Genomic DNA, 24,549 nt, shown 5'->3' with positions numbered 1-24,549 from the left:
AGTCTACAATTTTATATAGTTTTCCATCAGGGAGGCAAGATATATATAATTTCTTTTTATATTTAACTAATTAAAGGTTTTAAGAGGGTTTATTCTCTAAATAAATAACAATTAGTCATAATACCATACAAACACATTTAAACATTCAGGAAAGAGGTGTTTTTTTTGTTTTTTTTTTTTTGTTTTTTTTTTTTTTTGAGACGGAGTCTCGCTTTGTCACCCAGGTCGGAGTGCAGTGGCGTGATCTCGGCTCACTGCAAGCTCTGCCTCCCGGGTTTACGCCATTCTCCTGCCTCAGCCTCCCGAGTAGCTGGGACTACAGGCGCCCGCCACCTCGCCCGGCTAATTTTTTGTATTTTTAGTAGAGATGGGGTTTCAACATGTTAGCCAGGATGGTCTCGATCTCCTGACCTCGTGATCCACCCGCCTTGGCCTCCCAAAGTGCTGGGATTACAGGTGTGAGCCACCGTGCCCGGCCAGGAAAGAGGTTTTTAAGATTATTGCTTAGTCTTATAAAATGGTGAATTTTAACCAAATTGATACCTCGGCATTCTTATTTATGCTTCCTGTACTCTTATATCATACTACTTGGCAAGTAATGTAAGTTTTGCCGTAATTTAAAAATTCAAGTAGTTGTGAACAAATTCTAATTTGTTAAACAATGCATATATTCCCCTTTACTTACTACACTACCTCAGAATTAATCCTCCTTAAAAAAGTAATCATCCCACATAGAAAAAACTGCAGAGCTTCTCATCTCTTCCTTAAATATTTTCAAGTACCGTAAGAACACAAATCCATGAAAAACTGATTAAAATTTGACATTTCATCTTGCTTTACTAATCATGGAATAATATAAAGATGTAAAAAACATGTTCCTTAATATTTCTGTGCTCAACAGAGAAATACAAAGAAATACTGCAATTATGGTTATGGGCTATTTTCCAACCTCTTCAAGTATAGGACACAACTGTGGTTCCTACCAGTAAGGAGAAATTAATAATCAATCTTACATAACACCAAAGAAAGAAGAGAGGCACAAAAAGACAAACTGACTTTGACTTTTAAGAACCTAATGTTAACCCTGAAATGCCAGATTCAGTAACACAACAACAAAACAAAAGATTACAGCAGCAAGCCACCACTTCACACAGTATTAAGGATTCTGAAATATGGAATAGTCTTCCTCCTGTCTCCCAATCTATTGTGTCATCTTTCTGTTTTTCCTGTTTTTTCACTGCAGGCAGTTCAAGGCTTGCACACTGCATTGGTTCAGCTTTTCTCATAGTGATCTCAATCTTTGTTGTAGTCATAGTTATGTAACTTCGCTTTACATCAATCACACCCCATAATTTCACATTTTGATCAGATTCCTTCTCTTCTTCAAATACAATGTGCACCTTTAACAATGTGCTGTTGCTTCCACCTGACTAAGTTCTGGAAGTGAATTTTTAGCATATGCTTGAAATGGTAAGTTCACCTCCAGTCTGATGCCCGTCATGTCTACATGGAACAACTTTTTTCCCAGCATCCTTTTTTTTTCTTTCTTTTTTTTTCTTTCTTTTTTTTTTTTTTAAGACGGAGTCTTGCTCTTGTTGCCCAGGCTGGAGTACAATGACGTGATCTCGGCTCACTGCAACCTCCGCCTCCTGGGTTCAAGTGATTCTCCTGCCTCAGCCTCCCGAGTAGCTGGGATTACAGGCATGCACCACCATTCTCGGCTAATTTTGTATTCTTAGTAGAGACAGGGTTTCTCCATGTTGTTCAGCCTGGGCTTGAACTCCTGACCTCAGGTGATCTGCCCATCTCGGCCTCCCCGAAGTGCTGGGATTACAGGCGTGAGCCACCGCGCCTGGCCTCCCAGCATCTTTTTAGTCCACGTGTGTTTCCCTGTTGTACAGCCCTCTTGGGCTACGAATGAATTAAAATCAGAAGTTTTTCTTCTACAACAGCTCCAGTATTTCATCCCCTCATGGAAAATAGCTACTCCGGGATGATATACACAGACATTTTCTCTAGACTCTCTAGACCCCGATACATCTTTGAACACCCTCCATTCTTACATGAGGTGCCAATCTTAATTTCATCATTGTCTTCTTTCTTATCTTCTTCATTCCCTGATGACAGTTTATCAAGTGATTGCTTTAGGGAGACAGATATATTTTTAATTCCAAATTTGTCATTGGTTTATCTGGGCTTGGCCGTTTTATTGCTTCTACTGGCTTAGGGGCTTAAATGATGTATTTCTCAAATTTGGGTTTCAATTCAGATAGTTCCTTCTGCTCAGTAGTCTTGACTTCAGGTTTGACTGGCTCAGGTGGCTTCTCACTATTATGTCTACCTTTTGTACAGTCTATAATACCTAAGAAATCAGAAAAATCAGTTGTTCTTCTCTTACAGCAAGACCAACCGTTTAAAACATCGTGGAAGACTGGAACACCTGGGTGTATGTGCAAGCATCATCAGAATTGGTCTCAGGATCCAAGCGCTGACCGCAGCCCCAGCTGTAGTACCGCAAGGCCATTTTCTTTTCCCACCGTCACAGGCAAGGCCCAAACACCAGGAACGGCAAGATGATGTGTTAGCCACTCCCGTGCCGCTGCTAGCACCAGTTTTACGACTGAGGCGGCTGCCTGCTTCTGGAAACGACCGCTCTTTTTTTTTTTTTTTTTTTTTTGTTTGAGACTGAGTCTCACTCTGTCGCCCAGGCTGGAGTGTAGTGGCGAGATCTCAGCTCACTGCAACCTCCATGTCCCTGGTTCAAGCAATTCCCCTGCCTCAGCCTCCCGAGTAGCTGGGATTACAGGCGCCCACCACTGCGCCCAGCTAATTTTTTTGTATTTTTAGTAGACACGGGGTTTCACCATGTTGGCCAGACTGGTCTCGAACTCCTGACCTCAGGCGACTCACCCGCCTCAGCCTCCCAAAGTGCTGGGATTACAGGCATGAGCCACCACGCCAGGCCTTTATTTTTTATTCAGACTTTTTCTGTGTGCTTCAGTCTAGATAGTTTCTTTCATGATTTCTTCTAGTTCACTGACATTTTGTTCCTCAGTGTCTAATCTCTAACTAAATTTCCAGTGAATTTTTCATTTCATTTGGTTCCATTGAAATTCCATTGACTTTGTGTTGATGGTTCGTATTTCTCTCCTCATATGGTCATATTTTTATTAAAACTCTTGAGCACATTCATAAGAACTATTTTAAAGTCCCCATTTGATCATTCCATTATCAGTCATTAGGGGATGATTTCTACTGATTAATTTTTCTTCTGGTTATGAATCATATTTTTCTGCTTCTTTGAATGTCCAGTAACTTTTGATTGTGATTATTAATGTCACATTGTTTTGTGACATTTGTGTCTGGATTTTGTTGCCTTTCTTTAAAGAGAATTGAAGTTTATTTTGACAAGCATTAATTTACTTGTGGATCAGCTTAATCCTTTCAAGCTTGTCTTTAGGCTTTGTTAGGTTGAGTCTAGAGTAGCTATCACTTTAGGACTAGTTTATCGTAATACTATGGCATGACTGTTCTGGGAAATGCCTCAGTGGTTATAGTAAGCAAAATTATTCCACCAAAGATGTTCACATCCAAATCCCCAGAACCTGGGAAGAATATGTTAGGCTACATGACAGAGGGGAATTAAGGTAGAAGCTGGAATTAATGTTACTAATCAGCATGCCTTAAAATAGGGAACTTATTCTGGGTATTGAGGTGGGCTCAAGGGTCCTTAAAAGCAGACTAGGGGTGCTGAAGAAAGAACCAAAGAGACAGCAGCATGAGAAGGACCTGGCTCAATGTTGTTGGCTTTGAAGATGAGGAAGGAAGCCATGAGTTAAGGAAAGTAGGTGGCCTCTGGAAGGTGAAAAAGGCAAAGAAATGGATTCTTCCCTGCATCCTTCAAAAAGGACAGCATCATGCCGTGATCTTGGCCCAGTGTGATATCTGTGTCAGACTTCTCATCCACAGAACTGTAAGATAATAAGTTTGTGTTGTTTTAAACCACCATATTTATGGTAATGTATTACACTAGCCACAGAAAACTAATACAGTGATCAGTGAGATTTCTCTACACTGACTGCGTTGTCTTCCAGATCATCATGAATGCTGAGAATGTTCCAGTTTACAGCTCCCTGGTGGTTCTTTCACTCTGTTTTGTTTCCTTTCTCTCAGGAATTATACTTTTGCTGTCCAATATCTGAAAACAATTGTATCATATAATTTTCCAGTTGTCTAGCTGTTTACAGATAGGAAGGAAACAAGTAGAACTGGTTATTCCAACATCACTAGAGGCAGAAATAATATGTTCAGTTTTGCATATTGAGAAACAAATTTATATAGTATGACTTTTAAAAAACTTCAACACAGAGCTGAAGACTCAACTCAGTTCCACCCTCCCCAATTATAGCACTACCTTCTTTTGGTCTTAGCAGCCACCACTGAAGATAAAAGTAATTCCCTGTGTCTTCACAGCAGCCTTCCCTCTGAGTGTGTCTGAGTATTAATCTCTTCTTTTAAGGAGGCCAGTTATACTGGTTTAGGGCACACCCCTGGTGACCTCATTTAAGCTTAATTACCTCTTTAAAAATTCTATCTCCAAATATAGTCACATTTTGAGGTATTTGGGGCTTTGAATGCATGAATTTTGGAGGGACATAATTCAGCCCATAACAGTGCCCTTCCATGCTTAAAGTTACTGTTTTTTTTGTTTTTGTTTTGTTTTGTTTTGTTTTTGAAACGGAGTCTTGCTCTGTCGCCCAGGCTGGAGTGCAGTGGCGTGATCTCAGCTCACTGCAAGCTCCGCCTCCCGGGTCCACGCCACTCTCCTGCCTCAGCCTCCCAAGTAGCTGGGACTACAGGCACCCACTACCACGCCCAGCTAATTTTTTGTATTTTTAGTAGGAACGGGGTTTCACCGTGTTAGCCAGGATGGTCTCGATCTCCTGATCTCGTGATCCGCCTGCCTCAGCTTCCTAAAGTGCTGGGATTACAGGCATGAGCCACCGCACCCAGCCAATGTTACTGTTTTAAGAACACTGGGAATCTTTTCTTCCGTTTCTGTGGTCCATTGACTGTTCTTCCTCATTTAAGAGCAGCAGCAAATACTGAATAAGAAAAACTTGATTTGGCCTGGCACAGTGGCTCATGCCTGTAATCCCAGCACTTTGGGAGGGTGATGCAGGGATCACTTGAGGTCAGGAGTTCAAGACCAGCCTGGTCAACATGGTAAAACCCCATCTCTACCAAAAAATACAAAAATTAGCTGGGCATGGTGGTGTGCACCTGTAATCCAGCTACTCAGGAGGCTGAGGCAGTAGAATCACTTGAACCCAGGAGGCGGAGGTTGTAGTGAGCCAAGATTGCACCACTGCACTCCCACCTGGGTGACAAAATGAGACTCTGCTTCAAAGAAAAGAAAAGAAAAGAAAAACTTGATTTGTTGGACAGGGTACCAGGATATGGTCAGGATACAGTTCTTGCCCTCAAAGAGCTTACTTTTTGTGCTGGCATTATATTTTTTATATATGAAAATCTTGGCTGTTTTTTTTGTTGTTGTTGTCCTTAGTACTTTCTTCTACCCATTGACCCACAGACAGATTCTCATATACCCTGGACTCTCACACAAGCCTCTTTATATTTACATACCTATAAAGGGAATTGGGGCAGCTGAGTCCTGAACCAATGGAAGGGACTTATAGTAAAGAATGAGTAAAAATCTCACTGTTAATTGACAATGAAATATCAAAGAAGTGAGGACGTCTCCAACAGATGATGACATTAAAGACCAGCTATGCCTCCACAAACCAGAACTTGGGCTCAAATAAAAAACATTAGAAAACCCCCAAACTAACTAGAATTTCTTTTTTGCTATTCTTGTGGCATAGAAACTTAAGAAAGAAATTCAGTAAAGAAATGCATTTCTTGCACCCTGAAATCCATACCCACAGTATTGTCTAACTGGGGAGATAGGACATTTCCATAAAAAAGAGATGCACTGACTTGGCTTTTAGATGCTGAGAGTAAGTAAGTTGTGTAGGAGACACTTTCTACAGTAGGTCAAAGCCTGTAGAGATAGAGAGGACATTGAGAATGTGAATGACCTTCTTGCAATATTAACTGACCATACTGTTTAGGGTAATGCAAAGTATCTCTGAAGCTAGCTGCTAGAACAAACGCCAAATGTCAAAGGCTAACCACAGAAGTTAACTTCCTGCATATGTAACAGTTTGACAGGTAACCTTGGTTGGTAGATGGCTTCCTCCACACAGTCATTCAGGAACCCAGGCAGCTAGATCTCCCCAGAGCAAGGGGAGCACTTTAACAACACTACAGGGCAGCAGTTCCCAACCTTTTTGGCACCAGGAACTGGTTTTGTGGAAGACAATTTTTCCATGGACTGGGGTCAGGGGATGGTTTTGGGATGATTCAAGCACATTACATTTATTGTACACTTTATTTCTATATGATTACATTGCAATATATAATGAAATAATTATACAACTCACCATAATGTAGAATCAGTGGGAGCCTTGAACTTGTTTTCCTGCAACTAGAGAGTCCCATCTGGGGGTGATGAAAGATAGTAGCAGATCATCAGGCATTAGATTTTCATAAGGAGCATGCAACCTGGATCCCTTGCATGCACAGTTCACAACAGGGTTTGCTTTCCTATGAAAATGCTGCCGCTGATCAACAGGAGGTGGAGCTCAGGTGGTCATGTGAGTGATGGAGAGTGGCTGTAAATACAGATGAAGCTTCGCTTACATGCCCACAGCTCACTTCCTGCTGTGTGGCCCGGTTCCTAACAGGCCATGAACTGGTACTGGTCATGGCCTGGGGGTTGGGGACCCCTGTTATAAGGCATTGCTATGAAAGGAGTCATCCTAGTTCACATTCCCTGAGCACTTCCCGAGGAGCAGGCAATGTTTTGGGGCTCCCCGTTCAATCCTTGCAATAACCCTATGCTGAGAAGAAGTCAGGTCCCGGAAAGGTTCACACCCAATTTTGGCCAAACCCAGCCAGTTTCTTAATCTCTCTGCTCTACATCAGCCTCTGGATTGATGCCGATCTTACATTCCTGAGTCGTGCCAGTTAATTCAAAAACATGTAGAGCAAAAATGAATTTTCTCACCAGACACAAAGGGACAGCAAAGCAGGAGAAATGCTCTAATAGGTTGCAAAAGACTCCAGCCGTGTAAATGGTTTTGCCATATTGCATTAATATGAGCAGTAAATAAGCAGTTGATGGGGGGAAACTGAATACATTAAAATTTATTCATGGAATAAAACAAGAAAAAAACCACCACTGACTGATGGCGTACTGGCCAGGGTAGCCTGCAGCCGGTCGTGTGCAAGTCTCCATTTGCTACCGCAGCAGAATTCTAACATACCAAGTCTCTCATCATATTCGTGGTGTTCCCAACCAAAGGCCCCTGTTATTCTTGGTGGTCCTGCTGAAACTTGTTCTTAGTATTGTCACCTGGGTGAAGCCTGGGGCCAAAGCCTGAGATGATAACAAGAAAGATCAAGCCCTGAGTGCTGAGTGCAGGCACTGCTGTTAATACATGCATCAGCTTGTTTCATCTTCATGTTCACCCAATAGGAAGTTTCTGTTATTATCTCCATTTTATTGGCGAGGGAACTAAGGTGCTAAAAGACTGAGTAACTTCCTGTGATGGTTACTTGTATGTGTCAGCTTGGCTAGGCCAGATGTCCAGATATTCTGGATGTTTCTGTGAGGGTGTTTTTAGATGAGATTTACATTTAAATGGGTATGCTTTAAGTAAGGGAAATTACTCTCCATAACGTGGGGGAGACTCATGCAGTCAGTGGAAGGCCTGAATAGAACGCAAAGATGACCTTCCTTGAGCAGGAGAAATTCTGCCCACAGACAGCCTTTGAACTCCCTCTGCTGCACCCGCTCTTCCTGGTTCACCAGCGGATAGCCTTTGGACTTGAACTATGTCTCTTTCCTGGACCTCCAGCCTGGCAGCTTCCCCCATCAGACTGTGGAGATTCTAGACATGCCATACATCCACCGTGATGTGAGCCAATTACTTGAAATAAATTTCTTCCTACACACACACATACACGTACACACACACACACACAGACACAGACACACACACACACACCCTATTGGTTTTGTTTCTCTGGAGAACCCTGATTAATACAGATTTTGGTACTGAGTGTAGAGGGTGGTCAATGGTTTGGTTGGAAGGAAAATGATTAAGAAATTGATGGCAAAGAAGTCTAGGAAAGAGTTATGTGGCTAGACCTCTAAAGGGACAAAAAATATGACGGTATTTGTGTCCCATGTGGGTGCTCACTAAAGGGTGGTTTCAGCAGAGGAGAACTTTAGTAATCAGGCAGATAGGTTGACCGGTTCTGGGGATACCAGGCAGCCTCTTTCCCCAGCAACACCTGTCATTGCCCAATGGGCTCATGAACAAAGTGGCCATGGTGGCAGGGATGGAGGTTATGCATGGGCTCAGTAACATGGACCCCCCACTCCCCAAGTCCAACCTGGCTATCACCATGGCTGAGTGGCCAATCTGCCAGCAGCAGGAACCAACACTGAGTCCCTACTATGGCACCAATTTTCCAGGTGATCAGCCAGCTACCTGGTGTCAGGCTGATTACATTAAACCTCTTCTACCCTGAAAGGAGCAGCATTTTGTCGTTGCTAGAACAGACACTCTGAATGCAGATTTGCCTTCCCTTCATGCAGGGCTTCTGTAAAAGCTACATTCCACAGACTCACAGAATGCTTTCTGCACCGTCATGGTACTCCATATAGCATTGCTTCTGATCAAGGAACTTGCTTCACAGAAAATGAAGTGTGGCAGTGGGCCCATGCCCATGGAATTGGATGGTCTTGCCATGTTCTCCACATTCCTGAAGCAGCTGGCTTGATAGAGGGTGAGATGGCCTTTTGAAGACTTATAGCACCAGATAGGTGGCAGTACCTTGCAGGGCTGGGGCAAAGTTCTTCAGAAGGCTGTGTATGGTCTGAATCAGCCTCCAAAATACAGCGCTGTTTCTCCCTATAACCAGGATTCATGTGTCCAGAAACCAAGGGGTTGAAAAAGAGTGGTGCCGCTCACTATTACCCCTAATAACCCACCAGCAACATTTTTGTTTTGTGTCCCCACAACCTTGTACTCTGCTGGCCTAGAGGTCTTAGTTCCAAAGGCAGGAAAGCTTCCACCAGGAAACATAATAATGATTCCATTGACCTGGGAGTTAAGACCGCCACTCAGCTACTTTGGGCTCCTCAAGTCTCTAAACATCAGGCAAGAAGGGAGGGACTGTGCTGGCTGGGGTGATTGATGCTGGCTGCCAAGGCAATTTTGGACTGCCATTCCACAATGGATGTAAGGAACAGTATGTCTGGAACACAGGAGATCCCTTAAGGCATATCTTACTCATGCCCTGTGATTAAAGTCAATGGAAAACTACAACAGCCCACTCCAAGCAGGGCCACTAATGGCCTAGTCCCTTCGGGAATGAAGATTTGGCTCATCCTACCAGGTAAAGAACCACAACAAGCTGAGGTACTTGTTGAGGGAAAAGGGAATATAGGTAGCCATAAATAACCATACAGTCAAGTGACCAGTTATAGAGACAGGGACTCTAATTGCCCTGAGTATTTTTTCCTGATTTTGTTATGAATGTGTGTGTTTTCCACTCTTATCCGCTTATCATGTAACATAAGCTGTATTGACTTTGTATCACAGTATTTAAGTATTGTTAGCTTTACATCATATACTTAAGCTACAGGATCTCAACATGAAGGAGAAAGATCATTCATGGACTTTGCCCCTCTTCTAGGGAAAAGATTAGTGGGTTTTTGGCTGTACACAGGATAGTTCTATCACGTTAGGCAGAGCTATAACCTTATGATTGTCTTTACTTGAAGATTAAGTCAGTTTAGGGAGATGTGTGTGAGTGCCCAGTCGACAGGAGTGGAGTTGGGATGGTTAACTTTATGGGTCAATTTGGTGGTCCATGGTGTCCAGATATTTGTTCAAACATTATTCTGGATGTTCCTGTGAGGGTGTTTTTGGATGAGCTTTACTATTAAATCAGTGGACTTTGAGTGAAGCATATTGCCCTCCATATGAGGCTCCTGCAGTTAGTGGAAGGCCTGAATAGAACACAAAGATGACCTCCCCTGAGCAAGAGAAACTCCGCCTGCAGACAGCCTTTGAATTTCCTCTGCAGCACCGCTCTTCCTGGTTCACCAACGGACAGCCTTAGGACTTGAACTGTGACTCTTTCCTGGGCCTCATCCATCAGATTATGGACATTTTAGATGGGCCAAGCCTCCACTGTGATATGAACCAATTGTTCTCTTGTGTGTGTGTGTGAATCCTTTTGGTTCCGTGTCTCTGGAGAACCCTGCCTAATACACTTGCCTAAGATTATATAGATGGTAAATGGTAGAACTAGCTTCAAATCCTGCAGTTTGGTGCCAGAATCCACACTCTTGATGTATACCATTCTATTAGCCTTTATCAGTGTAATAGGTAATGTCCATTTGAGGCCAATAGTGATAGCTTTCTCCTATGTCTTCATATTAACTTCATATTGATTAAGGAGATTCCAAGTGGCTAAGAAGCTAGCTATTAGAATTTTAAAAACCCAAATGTCAAAGGCTAATCACAATAGAAGCTCACTTCTTACATATGCGTCAGTTTGATAGAGGTGATCCTGGTTGCTGGCTACTTCCTCCACACAGTCATCCAGGGACTCAGGCTGCTATACGCTCTGCCTCCTTCAACATGTAGCTTCTAAGATCACCCTGGGCTTTGATTCCACTCTAGCCAGACAGAAGGGGAAAGGAGAATGGTAGATCAGGCATGGAAAGTGTTTATACTTACTGCTGCTAAGGAATCTGTTTGTTTAGTTTAAAAGGAAGGCAGTTTAAATTATTTTATTCTGAAATTATTTTGTGTGTTTGTGTAGGTATGTGTGTAAAGTTTCCAATCTCTCATTTTATTTCAAACTCCTTAAATTAACAGGGTATAAACAGAGAGGCAGGTGTATTTCTTCAGGAATCCACCAAATTGACTGGAAGAGCTGTTTTACATAGAAGACATTAGGAGAGAAGACTGGAGATAAAGTTGAAGCCAGATTGTGGAAGGCCTTGAAATGCTAGGCCAAAGGGCTTGGACCTTATCCTCTGAGAGATCTCAGGTGCTTTCTCTCTCTCTCTCCTCAACTAACTGCCCTTTTTCTCTACACCAACGAATCACAGGCTACATTCACCACCATGTAACGTGGTAATATTTAACTTGTCCTTTGTCTATTTCCTTTCTTACACCACACCCATCACCTGGATAAACTGTATGCATCTCAACAGCAAGAACAATGACTTATATTTTTCTCAGTGCTGCACAAGCCTAGGAGAGGGTCTCACATGTAATTTTTAAGGACTACATTCTGTTGACATTCAAGAGGTGTATGTCCCTACACCTTCAAACGCCCTACAGATTGTTGAATATAACTATAGCATATCATTTCCTCCCCAAATCTGGCATATTTTAACTGAAAAATGTGAATAATATCTTGAAGCTTCTAATGCCTTCATAAGCTACCACATTCTGATCAGAGTTCTTGGCAAAATGGCTTAATGAATTATGCTTCCTTGTTTTGAGATCACATCCTCCAACTGTTTTCATATCATAAAGCAAGTCATCATCACATTTGACGTTCTGTTCCTTGAAATTTCTATTATTGTGCTAGGAACGTCTTTCTCAGGCCTCTTTATTTTCTCTTTATTTTGAACACTAGGACTAGCAGAACTGGTTTGTTGACAAAGGAACAAAGCATTAAGAAAAAAAAAAAATCACATTAAGCCAGGTGCGATGGCATGCACCTGTAGTCCCAGGAGACTTGGAGACTGAGGTGGGAGGATCACTTGAGCCAGGAGTTCAAATCCAGCCTGGGCAACATAGCAATATCACTTCTCTTTAAAAAAAAAAAAAATCACATCAGACTGCATAAGGAACTACACACAGAGAAGAAAACTGTTTATCTGACAGTCAGCTAGGATCACTCACTAGCTAAGAAATTCACTCCCGCCCTCAAGCCTGTGACTCAAATTCATGGTTCAGCAAAATTACAAATGACCGTATATTGTGGATCTGGGATTTATAAACAACACCATACATGGTGACCATGGGGAAGGTAAGCGTTTATGATATAATAGGTAAATGTGACAATAGTGTTGACCCTCCTAGTTGCCAAGCCTGAAACAGAATACACGTCTGTATGAATACGTATGCATACAAATGTGAGTTTGGTGATGTATATATTTTCACATTCTCTATGGTTACCTAAGATGTTATCTTAAACAGTGGCTTACAACAACAAACATTTCTTCTTGTGTCACACAGTTCTAGGAGTTGACTGAGCTCAGCTAGGGGGTTCTTGCTCTGGGACTGGCCATGGTTGCAGTCAACATGTGGGCAGAGCTAGAATTATTTATTTTTTATTTATTTATTTAGAGATGGAGTTTCACTCTTGTTGCCCAGGCTGGAGTGCAGTGTCGTGATCTCGGCTCACTGCAACCTCCACCTCCTGGGTTCAAGGGATTCTTCTGCCTCAGCCTCCCGAGGAACTGGGATTACAGGCTTGTGCCAGCATGCCTGGCTAATTTTTTGTATTTTTAGTAGAGACAGGGTTTCTCCATGTTGGCCAGGATAGTCTCAAACTCCCGACCTCGTGATCCACCCGCCTCAGCCTCCCAAAGTGTTGGGGTTACAGGCGTGAGCCACCGCGCCCGGCCACTAGAATCATATTAAAGCCCTCTTCATACACATGTTTGGGGCCTGGATTAGGAAGACCCAAATAGTTACAGGCTAGAGCATGAAGACAGGTGACTCCTTGGGCATCTCTGTCTATTTCTATTTGGTCTCTCCATTTGGTTGTACCACTACGGTGGCTTCAGGGTAGCTGGACACTTACACGGGGGCTGGTGACTCAGGGCTCCAAAGGCACGTGTCCCAGGAGACAGACATGCTGTGCTCTAACATAATCACGTGCTTCCCATCACTTTTGCTGCCTGCTGCTGATTGGAAGCACGTCACAGGTCCCACCCACACTTGCGGGGAAGAGCATGACACGAGCTGTGAATACGAAGAGGCAGGGATCGTGGCGGCCACTTTAAAGTCTATCTGCCACACTTAGTAAAATTCAGCAATATTGCCCCAGGTCACGTAGCTAGTGAGCAGCACAAACAAGATCTGACCCCACGCAGTCTCACTCCAGAGTCCCCATTCTCGAATAGTACCCTATAGGGCCACTCAGTGTGAGTGACAATTTTTCAATAGTTCTCATTTTAATTTTAAATGAATACATTCTCCTCTGTGTCCTCAGTTAGTAAGAGACTACACTACTCCCGCTACACTGGCAGAATCATGATTCTGGGACTACAGAGCTGAAGACCAGACTCTGACGCACGGTGACTTCATGCAGGTAATGCCATATCCATCAACGAAGCTTCCCTCCCGGCACCTGTTCCATGGTCGTCCCCACTAGTCACAAGAATATACCTAACATATTTGTACAAACAGAAAAAGCAATCTTGTCAGAAGACTATGCATTTCTTTAGAACATCATCAGGCCAGAAGCCCATGGGCAGGAACAAATGGGTAGCGGAAAAATGGAAAACAAGTGGGAGAAAGTCCTGTAAATGCTGGGGCTTCAGCCTTGGAAAGGCCCCTGGCCACAGCTGACTTTCTACAATGCAACAGGCTGAAAAAATACATCTCTGCAAAAATAAAGAAAAGCCTAACCGAGTGCAGCTGCCATCCTCCCAATAATTAGATTTGGAGGATTATTGCTGAGATGAATGGAAGATATCATATGGTCACTGCTAGAAATATTTGCCATCCCTGTCTAACTACATGAGTAGACACTAGAGTTCTGAGCAGACCCACATATGTTTGTTTTTAATTAAAATGTGCTGAATGAACTGTTAGCAGCACTGAAATAATGAAGAAAAGCAACATAAGACAAATCGGCTAATTGACAACTCCAAACATTCTATTTTATACCCTTCAGTTATGTTAATGGAGGTTTCCAATATGTTCTAGCTGAAATAATCATTACACAAACACAGTTACATAATGATCTAAGGGGTAGATAAAAATATAAATAACTACAGCAGCAAAAACCACAAATGGGTCAAAGGATTACAAATTCATTTTCTCAGTCTTTATTCCAAAACAATTTATTGAGTGCTTATTGGTTGCTATGTGCCAGGCGCTCATGGGCTAATGCCTATGATGAAATCATCCTAGTGTTTCCAAATATACATTTTTGTATAAGATAGCGTGTTCTATGAGTACCAGGGTGCTGTGTAGAATACACCTCCAACCACATGATGAAATAAAACAGCAAGCGACTCTTGAAAGGGAGAGACCATAATTTTAAGTCATTTCAAAAGCTAGTTCATGTGAAGGCAGAGACTCTGGCCAAGATCTTAACAAATTACATTTTATTCAGTGCACAAGAAATTAGCACAGCTGCCTGAAGGAAAATATGTCCTGGGATTGCATACACAGTGCAAGGCCAAAGGGCAGCCGTATTCCAAGTAGACCGTAAACAGGAGGTTTATTGCAGGCCTTTCCAAAGAACGTGGCCAAATTTCAGCCGTGAGATAACCAGAATTCCAGCCAAAATTGGGAGTGATGGAAACTGTCAAATGTCTTTGGATCTTTTGTGGAGATTAATCCCTTGGCTGTGCAGTCTCTGATGAATGAAGGAGAATAATTCAGAATCACTGAACACCCTTGCTTTTAACTGGAGGGGCAGGATATCAACGAGGTAAGTGAACACCAGTGCATTTAGAGTTTATTTACAACTAAACTGCTAAAGTCTCAACTCATCCATATTCAATTAGAGAAAGTTGTGGTTCATCCAAGACAAGACATGAGCCAAAATTCGGGGTGAGGGTGACATCATCTGAAAGGGCTGGAAATAAAGTGTAAATTTGAGTATCATCTGTATATAAGTGATAATTAAAGCTGTGCAACTCAACACATGCCAAGAGAGAAGGTCAATAAAAATGAAGAACAACAGGGTCCCAAACCACGTGTTACTTCTAAAATGGAGATTTTTTTTTTAAGGTGGTGGGGGCGAGCTTTTCTTTCCTGCTGCATGATCTCAAAACAGATACAATCACTTGCAAGGAAGACTCACTTCCTCTGCAGAAAGTCACTGAATTACTTGAACATTGAGCTAAGGAGAGGGGCTTTTCCGTGTGATCTATACTGCAAGGAAGTAAGAAGTCATTCCATTTAGTTTGGGGAAGACCTCCCCAACCCCGTAAAATAGATCACTTCAGTAAATAATGTCTAAGAGAACCACCAATTCAAGCTGATACTTGATTGTCCTTTTCAAGTCTGGTGTTAAATTTGGGCAGGAAACACAAGTTGCTTTTATCTGGGTGCTCGATAATTTCATTCATGCAGTGAAGAAATAGGTTCTTTATTCTCAGCAGTGTTTGAACACTTTAACAATGGGATAACTGAAGTTAGATGCAGCTTGAATCAAATGAAATGGAGACTTGCCCACAAGGACTTATTCATTATAAAAAGGGCAGCTCTTGTCCTAACCATTCCTCTAGAGACCTATGACTTAGGGCTCTTTTTATTTTTGGCTATCAGCTACCTTTCCAAATCATGGACGCTTTCTAAAAATACCAAGTTCCTCAGTAGCTGGAGCTGAGCAGGGAGTGAGCCTAACCATAAATGATGGGTGTTCCGGGTTTAAATTGTATCCCTCCCAAAATCGTGTGTTGAAGTTCTAACCCCCAGTGCCTCAGAAGGTGACCATATTTGGAGATAGTGTCATTAGAGAGGCAATTAAATTAAAATGGGGTCACAAGGATGGACCCTAATGCAATATGGCTGGTGTCTATATAAAAAGAGGAAATTAGAACAGACATGTACAGAGGAAGGACCATGTACAGACACAGGGATATGACGGCCATCTCAAGCCAAAGAGGGAGGTCTCAGAAGAAGCCAATCCTGCCAACATCTTGAGCTCAGACTTCCATCCTACAGAATTGTGAGGAAGTACATTTCTGTTGTTGAAGCCACCCAATCTACAGTACTTTGTTATGGCTGCCCCAGAAAACTAATATGATGGGGCAAAAGAAATAGAGCCAGGGCTGGGCGTAGTAGCTCACGCCTGTAATCCCAGCTCTTTGGGAGGCTGAGGTGGGTGAATCACCTGAGGTCAGGAGTTCAAGACCAGCCTAGCCAACATGGTGAGATCCCATCTCTAATGAAAATACAAAAAGCCTGGCGTGGTGGCGTGCACTTGTAATCCCAGCTACTTGGGAGCCTGAGGCAGGAGAATCGCTTGAACCTGGGAGGTGGAGGTTGAAGTTAGCCAAGATGGTGCCACTGCACTCCAGCCTGAGCAACAGAACGAGACTCTGTCTCAAAAAACGAAAAAAAAAAAAAAAAAAGAAAAAGAAAAAGAAAAGAAATAGAGTCAGGCCGAGCATAGAGGCTCACACCTGTATAATATTCTGTGTATTATTTTTTTATATATATCTTAAATTTGTAAAGCAGTTTCTAAAAGCAAAGAGAATGGTCAATTCATCCATTCCTGCAGATACTTTATTTAAATTTGCTTTTGAGTGAAGTCAAACCATGAATGAAGGAGCTACACCGTGGGACTTCATTTCACCTTAAACTCCCTAGAAAGGCCTTGCTCCTTCTTGCTGCATTTGAGTTTATGCAACTGTGGGGGCACTTTAGGGATCAGTCCTATGAGCCCCTCCTTGCATTTATTAGAGAAAAGTGGTCAATGATCTTGTCTACTACTTCATACAATTTTTCCCTTACTAGGCCTCATTATTCTGAAGATATTTTTTACAAGCAGACGAAAATCCTTTTAGAGTAAGGAGGAGCATAAATAAATACATGATTATTATATCAAATGCAATAAACATCTCTCTGCTGGGGGATAACAGGCTCATGGCTCCAGAAGGATGAAAGCAACTTTTACTTAACTCCTACCGTGCGCCAACCTTCTGCTAGAGGCTTTAGACAATTGTCTGCCGAATTTTAATTTTCACAATCTTATGAAGCAGATTATGAGAAAGTGTAGGTAACTTGTCCAAAGTCACATTGTAAATGACCAAACCAGGAAACCACAGTATTTTATGATCATACAAAGAATGGAAGAGGGGAAGGAGAAAAGCTTGTGTTAATTTGTTAAGAACCTACTTCCAATGAACCAAGTATTTTTCATCCCAATTTAGAAATGAGGAAACTAAACCTCAGAGGAATATATAAATGTACAAAAATATGCAATATATATATATTAAAAATATGTGTTGTATACAATATATATTTGTTCAAGGTGACATAATAGATGAATATATTAGATAGGTCTATTTCTAGAATGAGAGGAGACATTTAAGATAAGGAGATTCCATGGAAAATACATAAGCTGGCTCTATTTCTTTCTTGTTTTTATTTTTTTTTTTTAGAAACAGGGTCTTACTCTGTTACCCAGACTGGAGTGCAGTGTCACAATCACGGCTCACTGCGGCCTCAACCTCCCCAGGCTCAGGTGATCTCCCATCTCAGTCTCCCAAGTATCTGGGATTACAGGCACATGCCACCATACCCAGAAAATTTTTGTATTTTTTGTAGAGATGTGGTTTCACTATGTTGCCCAGGCTGGTCTTGAACTCCCGGGCTCAAGGGATCCACCCACTTTGGCCTTCCAAAGTGCTGGGATTATAGGTGTTAGCCCCGGCCTCTGTGCTCAGCCAATTCCAGAGCATTTAAATGTTTACCCACATATAGAAGGGATTTCTGTAGGTTTGTGGGTGTGTTCCATGCCTCTAAGTGGTAGGTGGTATCACATGGTACGCACCATTATGCCTCATGCACATTCAACTCAACATTGCTTTCTGAGATGGAGACACTTTGTTATGCATGGATCTTACTCATTCCTTGTAGGGGCAGGGTTATGCGCTAAATTGTGTTCCCCTCAAAGTTTGCATGTTGAAGTCATAATCTCCTAGTACCTCAGAATGTGACTACATTTGGAGACAATATCTTTAAATAGAAAATTAGGTTAAAATGAGATCACTAGGGTTGGCTGTAATCCAATATGACTGCTGTCCTTATAAGAAGGGGAGATTAGGACACAGACACAAAGAAAAGCCATGTGAAAGCTAACAAAAACAAGCAACAGGAAAGGACTCCCTATTCGATAAATGGTGCTGGGATAACTGGCTAGCCACATGCAGAAGATTAAGTTGGACCCTTATCTTTCACCATACACAAAAATTAACTCAAAATGGATCAAAGTCTTAAATGTAAGACCTCAAACCATAAAAATCCTAGAAGAGAACCTAGGAAATATTCTTCTTGATATTGGCCTTGGCAAAGAACGTTTGGCTAATTCCCCAAAAGCAATTGCAACAAAAACAAAAATAGACAAGTGGGACCCAATTAAATTAAAGCACTTCTGCACAGCAAAATAAACTATGAACAGAGTAAACAGACAAGCTACAGAATGGGGGGAGATATTTGCAAATTATGCATCCAACAAAGGCCTAATATCCAGAATCTATAGGGAACTCAAACAAATCAACAAGCAGAAAATAAATAACCCCACGTATTAGTCCATTTTCACGCTGCTATGAAGAAGTACCCAAGACTGAGTAATTTACAAAGGAATGAGGTTTAGTTGACTCACAGTTGGGGAGGCCTCAGGAAACTTACAATCATGGAGGAAGGGGAAGCAAACACGTCCTTCTTCACATGGCGGCATCAAGAAGTGCCGAGCAAAAGGGGGAAGGCCCTTATAAAACCATCAGATCTCATGAGAACTCACTATCACAAGAACAGCATGTGAGTATCTGCCCCCATGATTCAATTACCTCCCACCATGTCCCTCCTACAACACATAGGGATTACGGGAACTACAAGTCAAGGTGACATTTGGGTGGTGATACAAAGCCAAACCATATCATTCCACTGCTGCCCTCCCCCCACCAACAAATCTCATGTTCTCACATTTCAAAACACAATCATGCTCTTCTAATAGTCCCCCAAAGTCTTAACTCATTCCAGCATTAACCCAAAAGTCCAAGTCCGTAGTCTCATCTGAGACAAAGCAAGTCCCTCAGCCTAGGAGCCTGTAAAATCAAAAGCAGGTTAGTTACTTCCTAGATACAGTGGAGGTACAGGCATTGGGTCAATATACCCATTCCAAATGGGAGAAATTGGCCACAACAAAGGTGCTACAGGCTCCATGCAAGTCCAAAATCCAGCAGAGAAGACAAATCTTAAAGCTCTGAAATAATCTCCTTTGACTCCATGTCTCACATCCAGGTCACACGGATGCAAGAGGTAAGCTCCCCATGGCCTTGGGCAGCTCTGCCCCTGTGGCTTTGCAGGGTACAGCCTCCCTCCCAGCTGCTTTCATGGGCTGGCATTGAGTGTCTGAGGCTTTTCCAGGCGCACAGTGCAAGCTGTAGGTGGATCTACCATTCCGGGGTCTGGAGGATGGTGGCCTTCTTCTCATAGCTCCACTAGGCAGTGCTCCAATGGGGACTCTGTGGGGTCTCCCACCCCACACTTCCCTTCTGCAATGCCCTCGCAGAGGTTCTCCATGAGGCTCCATCCCTGCAGTAAACTTTTGCCTGGACATCCAGGCTTTTCCATACATCCTCTGAAATCTAGGCAGATGTTCCCACACCTTGATTCTTGTCCTCCGTGTACTGACAGGACCATTACACCATTTGGAAGCTGCCAAGGCTTGAGGGTTGCACTCTTTGAAGCAATGGCCTGAGCTGTAGCTTGGCCCCTTTTAGCCATGGCTGGAACTGCAGCAGCTGGGATGCAGAGCACCATGTGTCAAGGCTGCACAGAGCAGGAGGGCCCTGGGCCCGGTCCAGGAAACCATTCTTCCCTCGTAGGCCTCCAGGACATTGATTGGGAGGCTGCCAAAGGTCTCTGACATGTCCTGGAGACATTTTCCCTATAGTTTTGGTGATTAACATTTGGCTTCTTGTTATGCAAATTTCTGCAGCAGTCTTGAATTTCTACCCAGAAAATGGGTTTTTCTTTTCTATCACATCATTGGATTGCAAATTTTCCAAACTTTTATGCTCTGCTTCCTCTTGAATGCTTTGCAGCTTAGCAAATTCTCCCTCAAGAAACCCTAAATCATCTCTCTCAAGTTCAAAGTTCCACAGAACTCTAGGGCAGGGGCAAAATCCCGCCAGTGTCTTTGCATAGAAAGAGTGACCTTTACTCCAGTTCCCAAGAAGTTCCTCATCTTCGTCTGAGACCACCTCAGCATGGACTTTATTGTCCATATCACTATCAGCATTTTAGTCAAAGCCGTTCAACAAGTCTCCAGGAAGTTCCAAAGTTTCCCACATTTTCCTGTCTTCTTCTGAGCCCTTCAAACTGTTCCAAACTCTGCCTGTTACCCAGTTCCAAAGTAGCTTCCACATTTTCGGGTATCTTTACAGCAGTGCCCCACTCTCTGTGTTACCAATTTACTTATGCAAATTAAAATTTTAAAATGGGCAAAGGACATGAACAGACACTTCTCAAAAGAAGACATACAGTTGGCCAACAACCATATGAAAAGATGCTCAACACCACTAATCATCAGAGAAATGAAATCAAAACCAAAATGAGATACCATCTCACACCAGTCAGGATGGCTATTATTAGAAAGTCCAAAAACAACAGATGCTGGCAAGGCTGCAGAGAAAAAGAAACGCTTATACGCTGTTAGTGAGAATGCAAATTAGTCCAGCCACTATGCAAAACAGTCTGGAGATTTCTCAAATAACTTAAAACAGAGCTGCCATTTAACCCAGCAATCCCATTATATACTGGGTATATACCCAAAGGAAAATAAATCATTCTACCAAAAAGACATACGTACTTGTATGTTCATCACTGTTCTATTCACAATAGCAAAGACATGGAGTCAACCCAGTGCCCATCAGTGGTAGACCGGATAAAGAAAATGTGGTGTACGTATACACCATGGAATACTACGCAGCCATAAAAAGAATGAAATCATGTCCTTTGCAGCCACATGGATGCAGTTGAAGACCATAATCCTAAGGGAATTAACACAGGAGCAGAAAACTAAATACTGCATGTTCTCACTTATAAGTGGATGCTAAACATTGAGCACCCATGGATGTAAATACAGGAAGAGCAGACCCTGTGGACTAGTAGAGGGGGCAGGGAGAGAGGGGCCAGAAATTGAAAAACGACCTATCAGGTACTTACCCCAAGTCTTAGCATCACACGATATTCTCTAGTAACAAAGCTGCATGTGTACCTCTGTGTCTAAAATAAAAGTTTTTTTTTTTTTTTTTTTTTTTTTTTTAAAGGCCATGTGAAGACACAGGGAGAAGACAGCCATCTCTACCCCAAGGAAAGAGGCCTCTGAGGAAACCAGCCCTGCTGACACCTTGACCACAGACTGCTAGACTCCAGAACAGGGAGAAAATAAACTTCTGTTGTTTGAGTCACTCAGTCTGTGGTACTTTGTCACAGCAGCCCAAACAAATTAACACAGGCAGCAAAGTATTCTACAGACCACAAACACCACAGTATTTTAGCCAGTCTCATGGTGGACTTTTAGATTGAAACTAAACACAAATACACATCCTCGGACAGAGTGAGCACCTGTGGGAGTAAATATGTAGAAATGAAATTGCTGTTACAGGCGACACATATTTTCAAATTTACAAAATGCTGCTAAATTGTTCTCTCAAATATCTCCGTTGATTTACACTCCCAACAACAGTGAATGAGGGCACCATTTCTCTCACAGCTTAGCCAACATTTGATATTCTCAGGCTCAAGGTTTCTGCCAATGTGATTGGCCAAAAAAACCCACATTGTTTTAACTGCGCTTTCCTGAGTTTGCATGAAGTTGAGTATTTTTTAATACACACATTGCCTGTTCTTATTTCTTCTTCTATACATTCTCAGTTCATATTTTTGGTCTGTTTTTCCTTTGGGGTTGTATGGCTTTTTCCACCTGATTTGTAGGGATCACATACATTCTAGCTCACAATTCTCTGTCTGCTGGATCTTCTGCAAATACCTTCTCCCAGGCCCCCACTTGTCTTTTAATCTAGTTCATGGTGTGCTTTTGACAAAAGGTTTTAAATCAGGTATAATCAGATGGACCTCCGTTTATAGTTTGTATTTTTTTGTATTGTCTTAAAAAAAATACTTTCTGGCTGGGTGTGATTACTCACACCTGTAATCCCTGGAGGCTGAATCAGGTGGATCACTTGAGGCCAGGAGTTCAAGACCAGCCTGCCTAACATGGTGAAAATCCGTCTCCTCTAAAAATAGAAAAAAATAGCCGGGCATGGTGGCATATGCCTGTAATCCCAGCTACTTGGGAGGCTGAGGCATGAGAATCACTTGAACCCAGGATTTGGAGATTGTAGTGAGGTGAGATTGCACCATTGCACTCCAGTCTGGGCAACAGAGGGAGACTCTATCTCAAAATAAAAGAAAAAGAATAAGCGTTTTCTCTCCAAAATTCAAAAAGGTGTTCTCTTATAATTTCTTCTGACAGTTTTAGTGTATTTTCCCCATGTTCCAGTCTTTAGTACCTCCTTAATGTATTTCAGTGGTGGCAATAGGTAGGAATTTTATTTTCTTTATGATTTTTTCTTTTGTCTTTCATTTGAGAGTGAATTGTCCCAACGCCACTTACTGAAATATCAAATGCTTACTCCAGTCATTAAAAATATATATTCAGCAAAGCACCCACAGACCATCTCATTTTGAGTAGTGTCATTTCCTGATAAATCCTCCATAATGTATTAGGAGAAGAATGTACCCCTAGGTAAGTAAATAAGCAGATCTAAATGGGTATTTGGCTATGAGCCAAGCAAATGCTAGAGGTTGTCTGCCAAAAAATGGTTTTGATATTAGAAGAGTTGATGTTAAGCCCTTCTTCCTGACAGTCATTGGATAGTGGGGCCAGGTGTCTTTTGAGGCCACTCTGAGTTTGTAATGATTAAACCATGTCCATGACATGTAGGAGAAGACTTGTCCTTCCATTGTCCCCACCAAGTGAATGTGCTTCCTGCCCAGCAGATCAGTGGCCCCTGCACAGAAATCTCTCGAATGACGTGCTGAAGCCAGCCACAGCATTGTCTCTGGACGATGGAAACAGGGTGTTTGTGAGAGGGTAATTTTTCACCGAATTCCTTTTCTCTCTCTCTTAACTTCTTTTGACTGTATGCATATACAATTGATTCAAAGTAATAATTTTTTTAAAAGCCAAAACAAAACAAAACAAAAAACCCCTGCCAAGTATGTCACTAAGACACTAAGGAAAATCCAGAAAAAATACATTCCTGTGGCAGTCAACAAAAAAACAAAACAAAACAAAAAACAGACATATGAGAACTTTTTTTGCAGGGGTAATTAACCTGGAAATTATGTTTCACCTTGTTTGAATAATTTAGAGAATTGTTTTTAATATATTCCTTGGTCACAAGACACTTTAGACACTTTGCTCAAGCTAGATCTTTCTCAAAGACCAACATATAAAATAGATGAAATGAAAGGGTTCCTGTTTAAAAGTGGGGATCCCCATCAGCAGCCTTTGAGGCAGCTCTGTGGGGGTCCCCAGGGCTCTTCTGAGTACATTGAGAACCTTCCTTTAAAGTCAACGTGTTTGAGAATTAGATATATAATTATCTTTTGCACCTTCTTCATGTAGTAATACTACACTCCAGTTTAAAATTTACAGTATTGTGTACTTGCTCATTCGGTAAACATTGCTTGAGCACCTACCGTTTGCCAGACCCTAGAATAGACAGGAGGAGGAGGTGACTTAAACATGGTAAGGTCTGAGCAAAAGGTTGAAGTGTGAATAGAAAACAACCAGGAGGGCATTCCAGGCCCAGTAGACTGCAGGGGGAAGCTGGAAAGCCGGGAGGAAGCAGGCTGGCAGATCGGGAAGAAGGGGGTGGGTGCACTCAGTGTGCTTAGATGCACAGGGCATCTGTTGGTCCTAGCAGGTGCTGAAACTGGAGAGGGAGGGAGCAGTAAGTTATTATTGCCTGGTGGATCTTTCTAAGTTTGGACTTGGCAGGCCATGAGGAAGCGATTGAAGGGTCTTAGACAGGAGATTGACACAGTCATATTTGTGCTTTGGAATGATTGCTCTGACCTAAGTGAGTATTGCCTATGTCCTAAGGAGACATGATTAAGTCAGTGAGACAGGTAGGGAGGCCATCGCAGCCACCCAGGGAGGAGATGATGGACAGACTTGAAGGTCTGGCAGAGATAGAGCAGAGGGGGTGACTAAGACAGAATTAACTGGATGTTGGTGGGAGGCAGAAAAGGGATGTGTCTAGGAAATTTCTGGAGTTCGGGTTGTATAATTGAGTGGGGTTGGATAACTGGGGCCATTCAACAAAGCAAGGAAGATGGGAGAAGAAGGGGTTTGGGCACTAGATGATGAGCTTCATTTGGGGGAAGGTTT

General features: G+C 42.3%; 1 long non-coding RNA gene and 1 pseudogene across 1 annotated transcript; one reads left to right on the top strand and one right to left on the bottom strand.

The window, feature by feature from the left end:
* Positions 1–397: 397 nt before the first annotated feature.
* Positions 398–2,657, bottom strand: LOC101004698 (annotated as a pseudogene).
* Positions 2,658–11,123: 8,466 nt separating this feature from the next.
* On the top strand, positions 11,124–21,904 carry LOC108586952. Its single transcript, XR_001905003.3, has 3 exons — positions 11,124–11,202; positions 13,387–13,485; positions 21,416–21,904. It is a non-coding gene; the product is annotated as an uncharacterized LOC108586952 (long non-coding RNA).
* The last annotated feature ends 2,645 nt before the right edge of the window (positions 21,905–24,549 follow it).

The sequence above is a fragment of the Papio anubis genome, chromosome 7 (assembly GCF_008728515.1).
Source record: "Papio anubis isolate 15944 chromosome 7, Panubis1.0, whole genome shotgun sequence".
NCBI lineage: Eukaryota > Metazoa > Chordata > Mammalia > Primates > Cercopithecidae > Papio > Papio anubis.
Note: the sequence above shows the minus strand (reverse complement) of the source record. Positions and strands in the feature narration are given on the sequence as shown.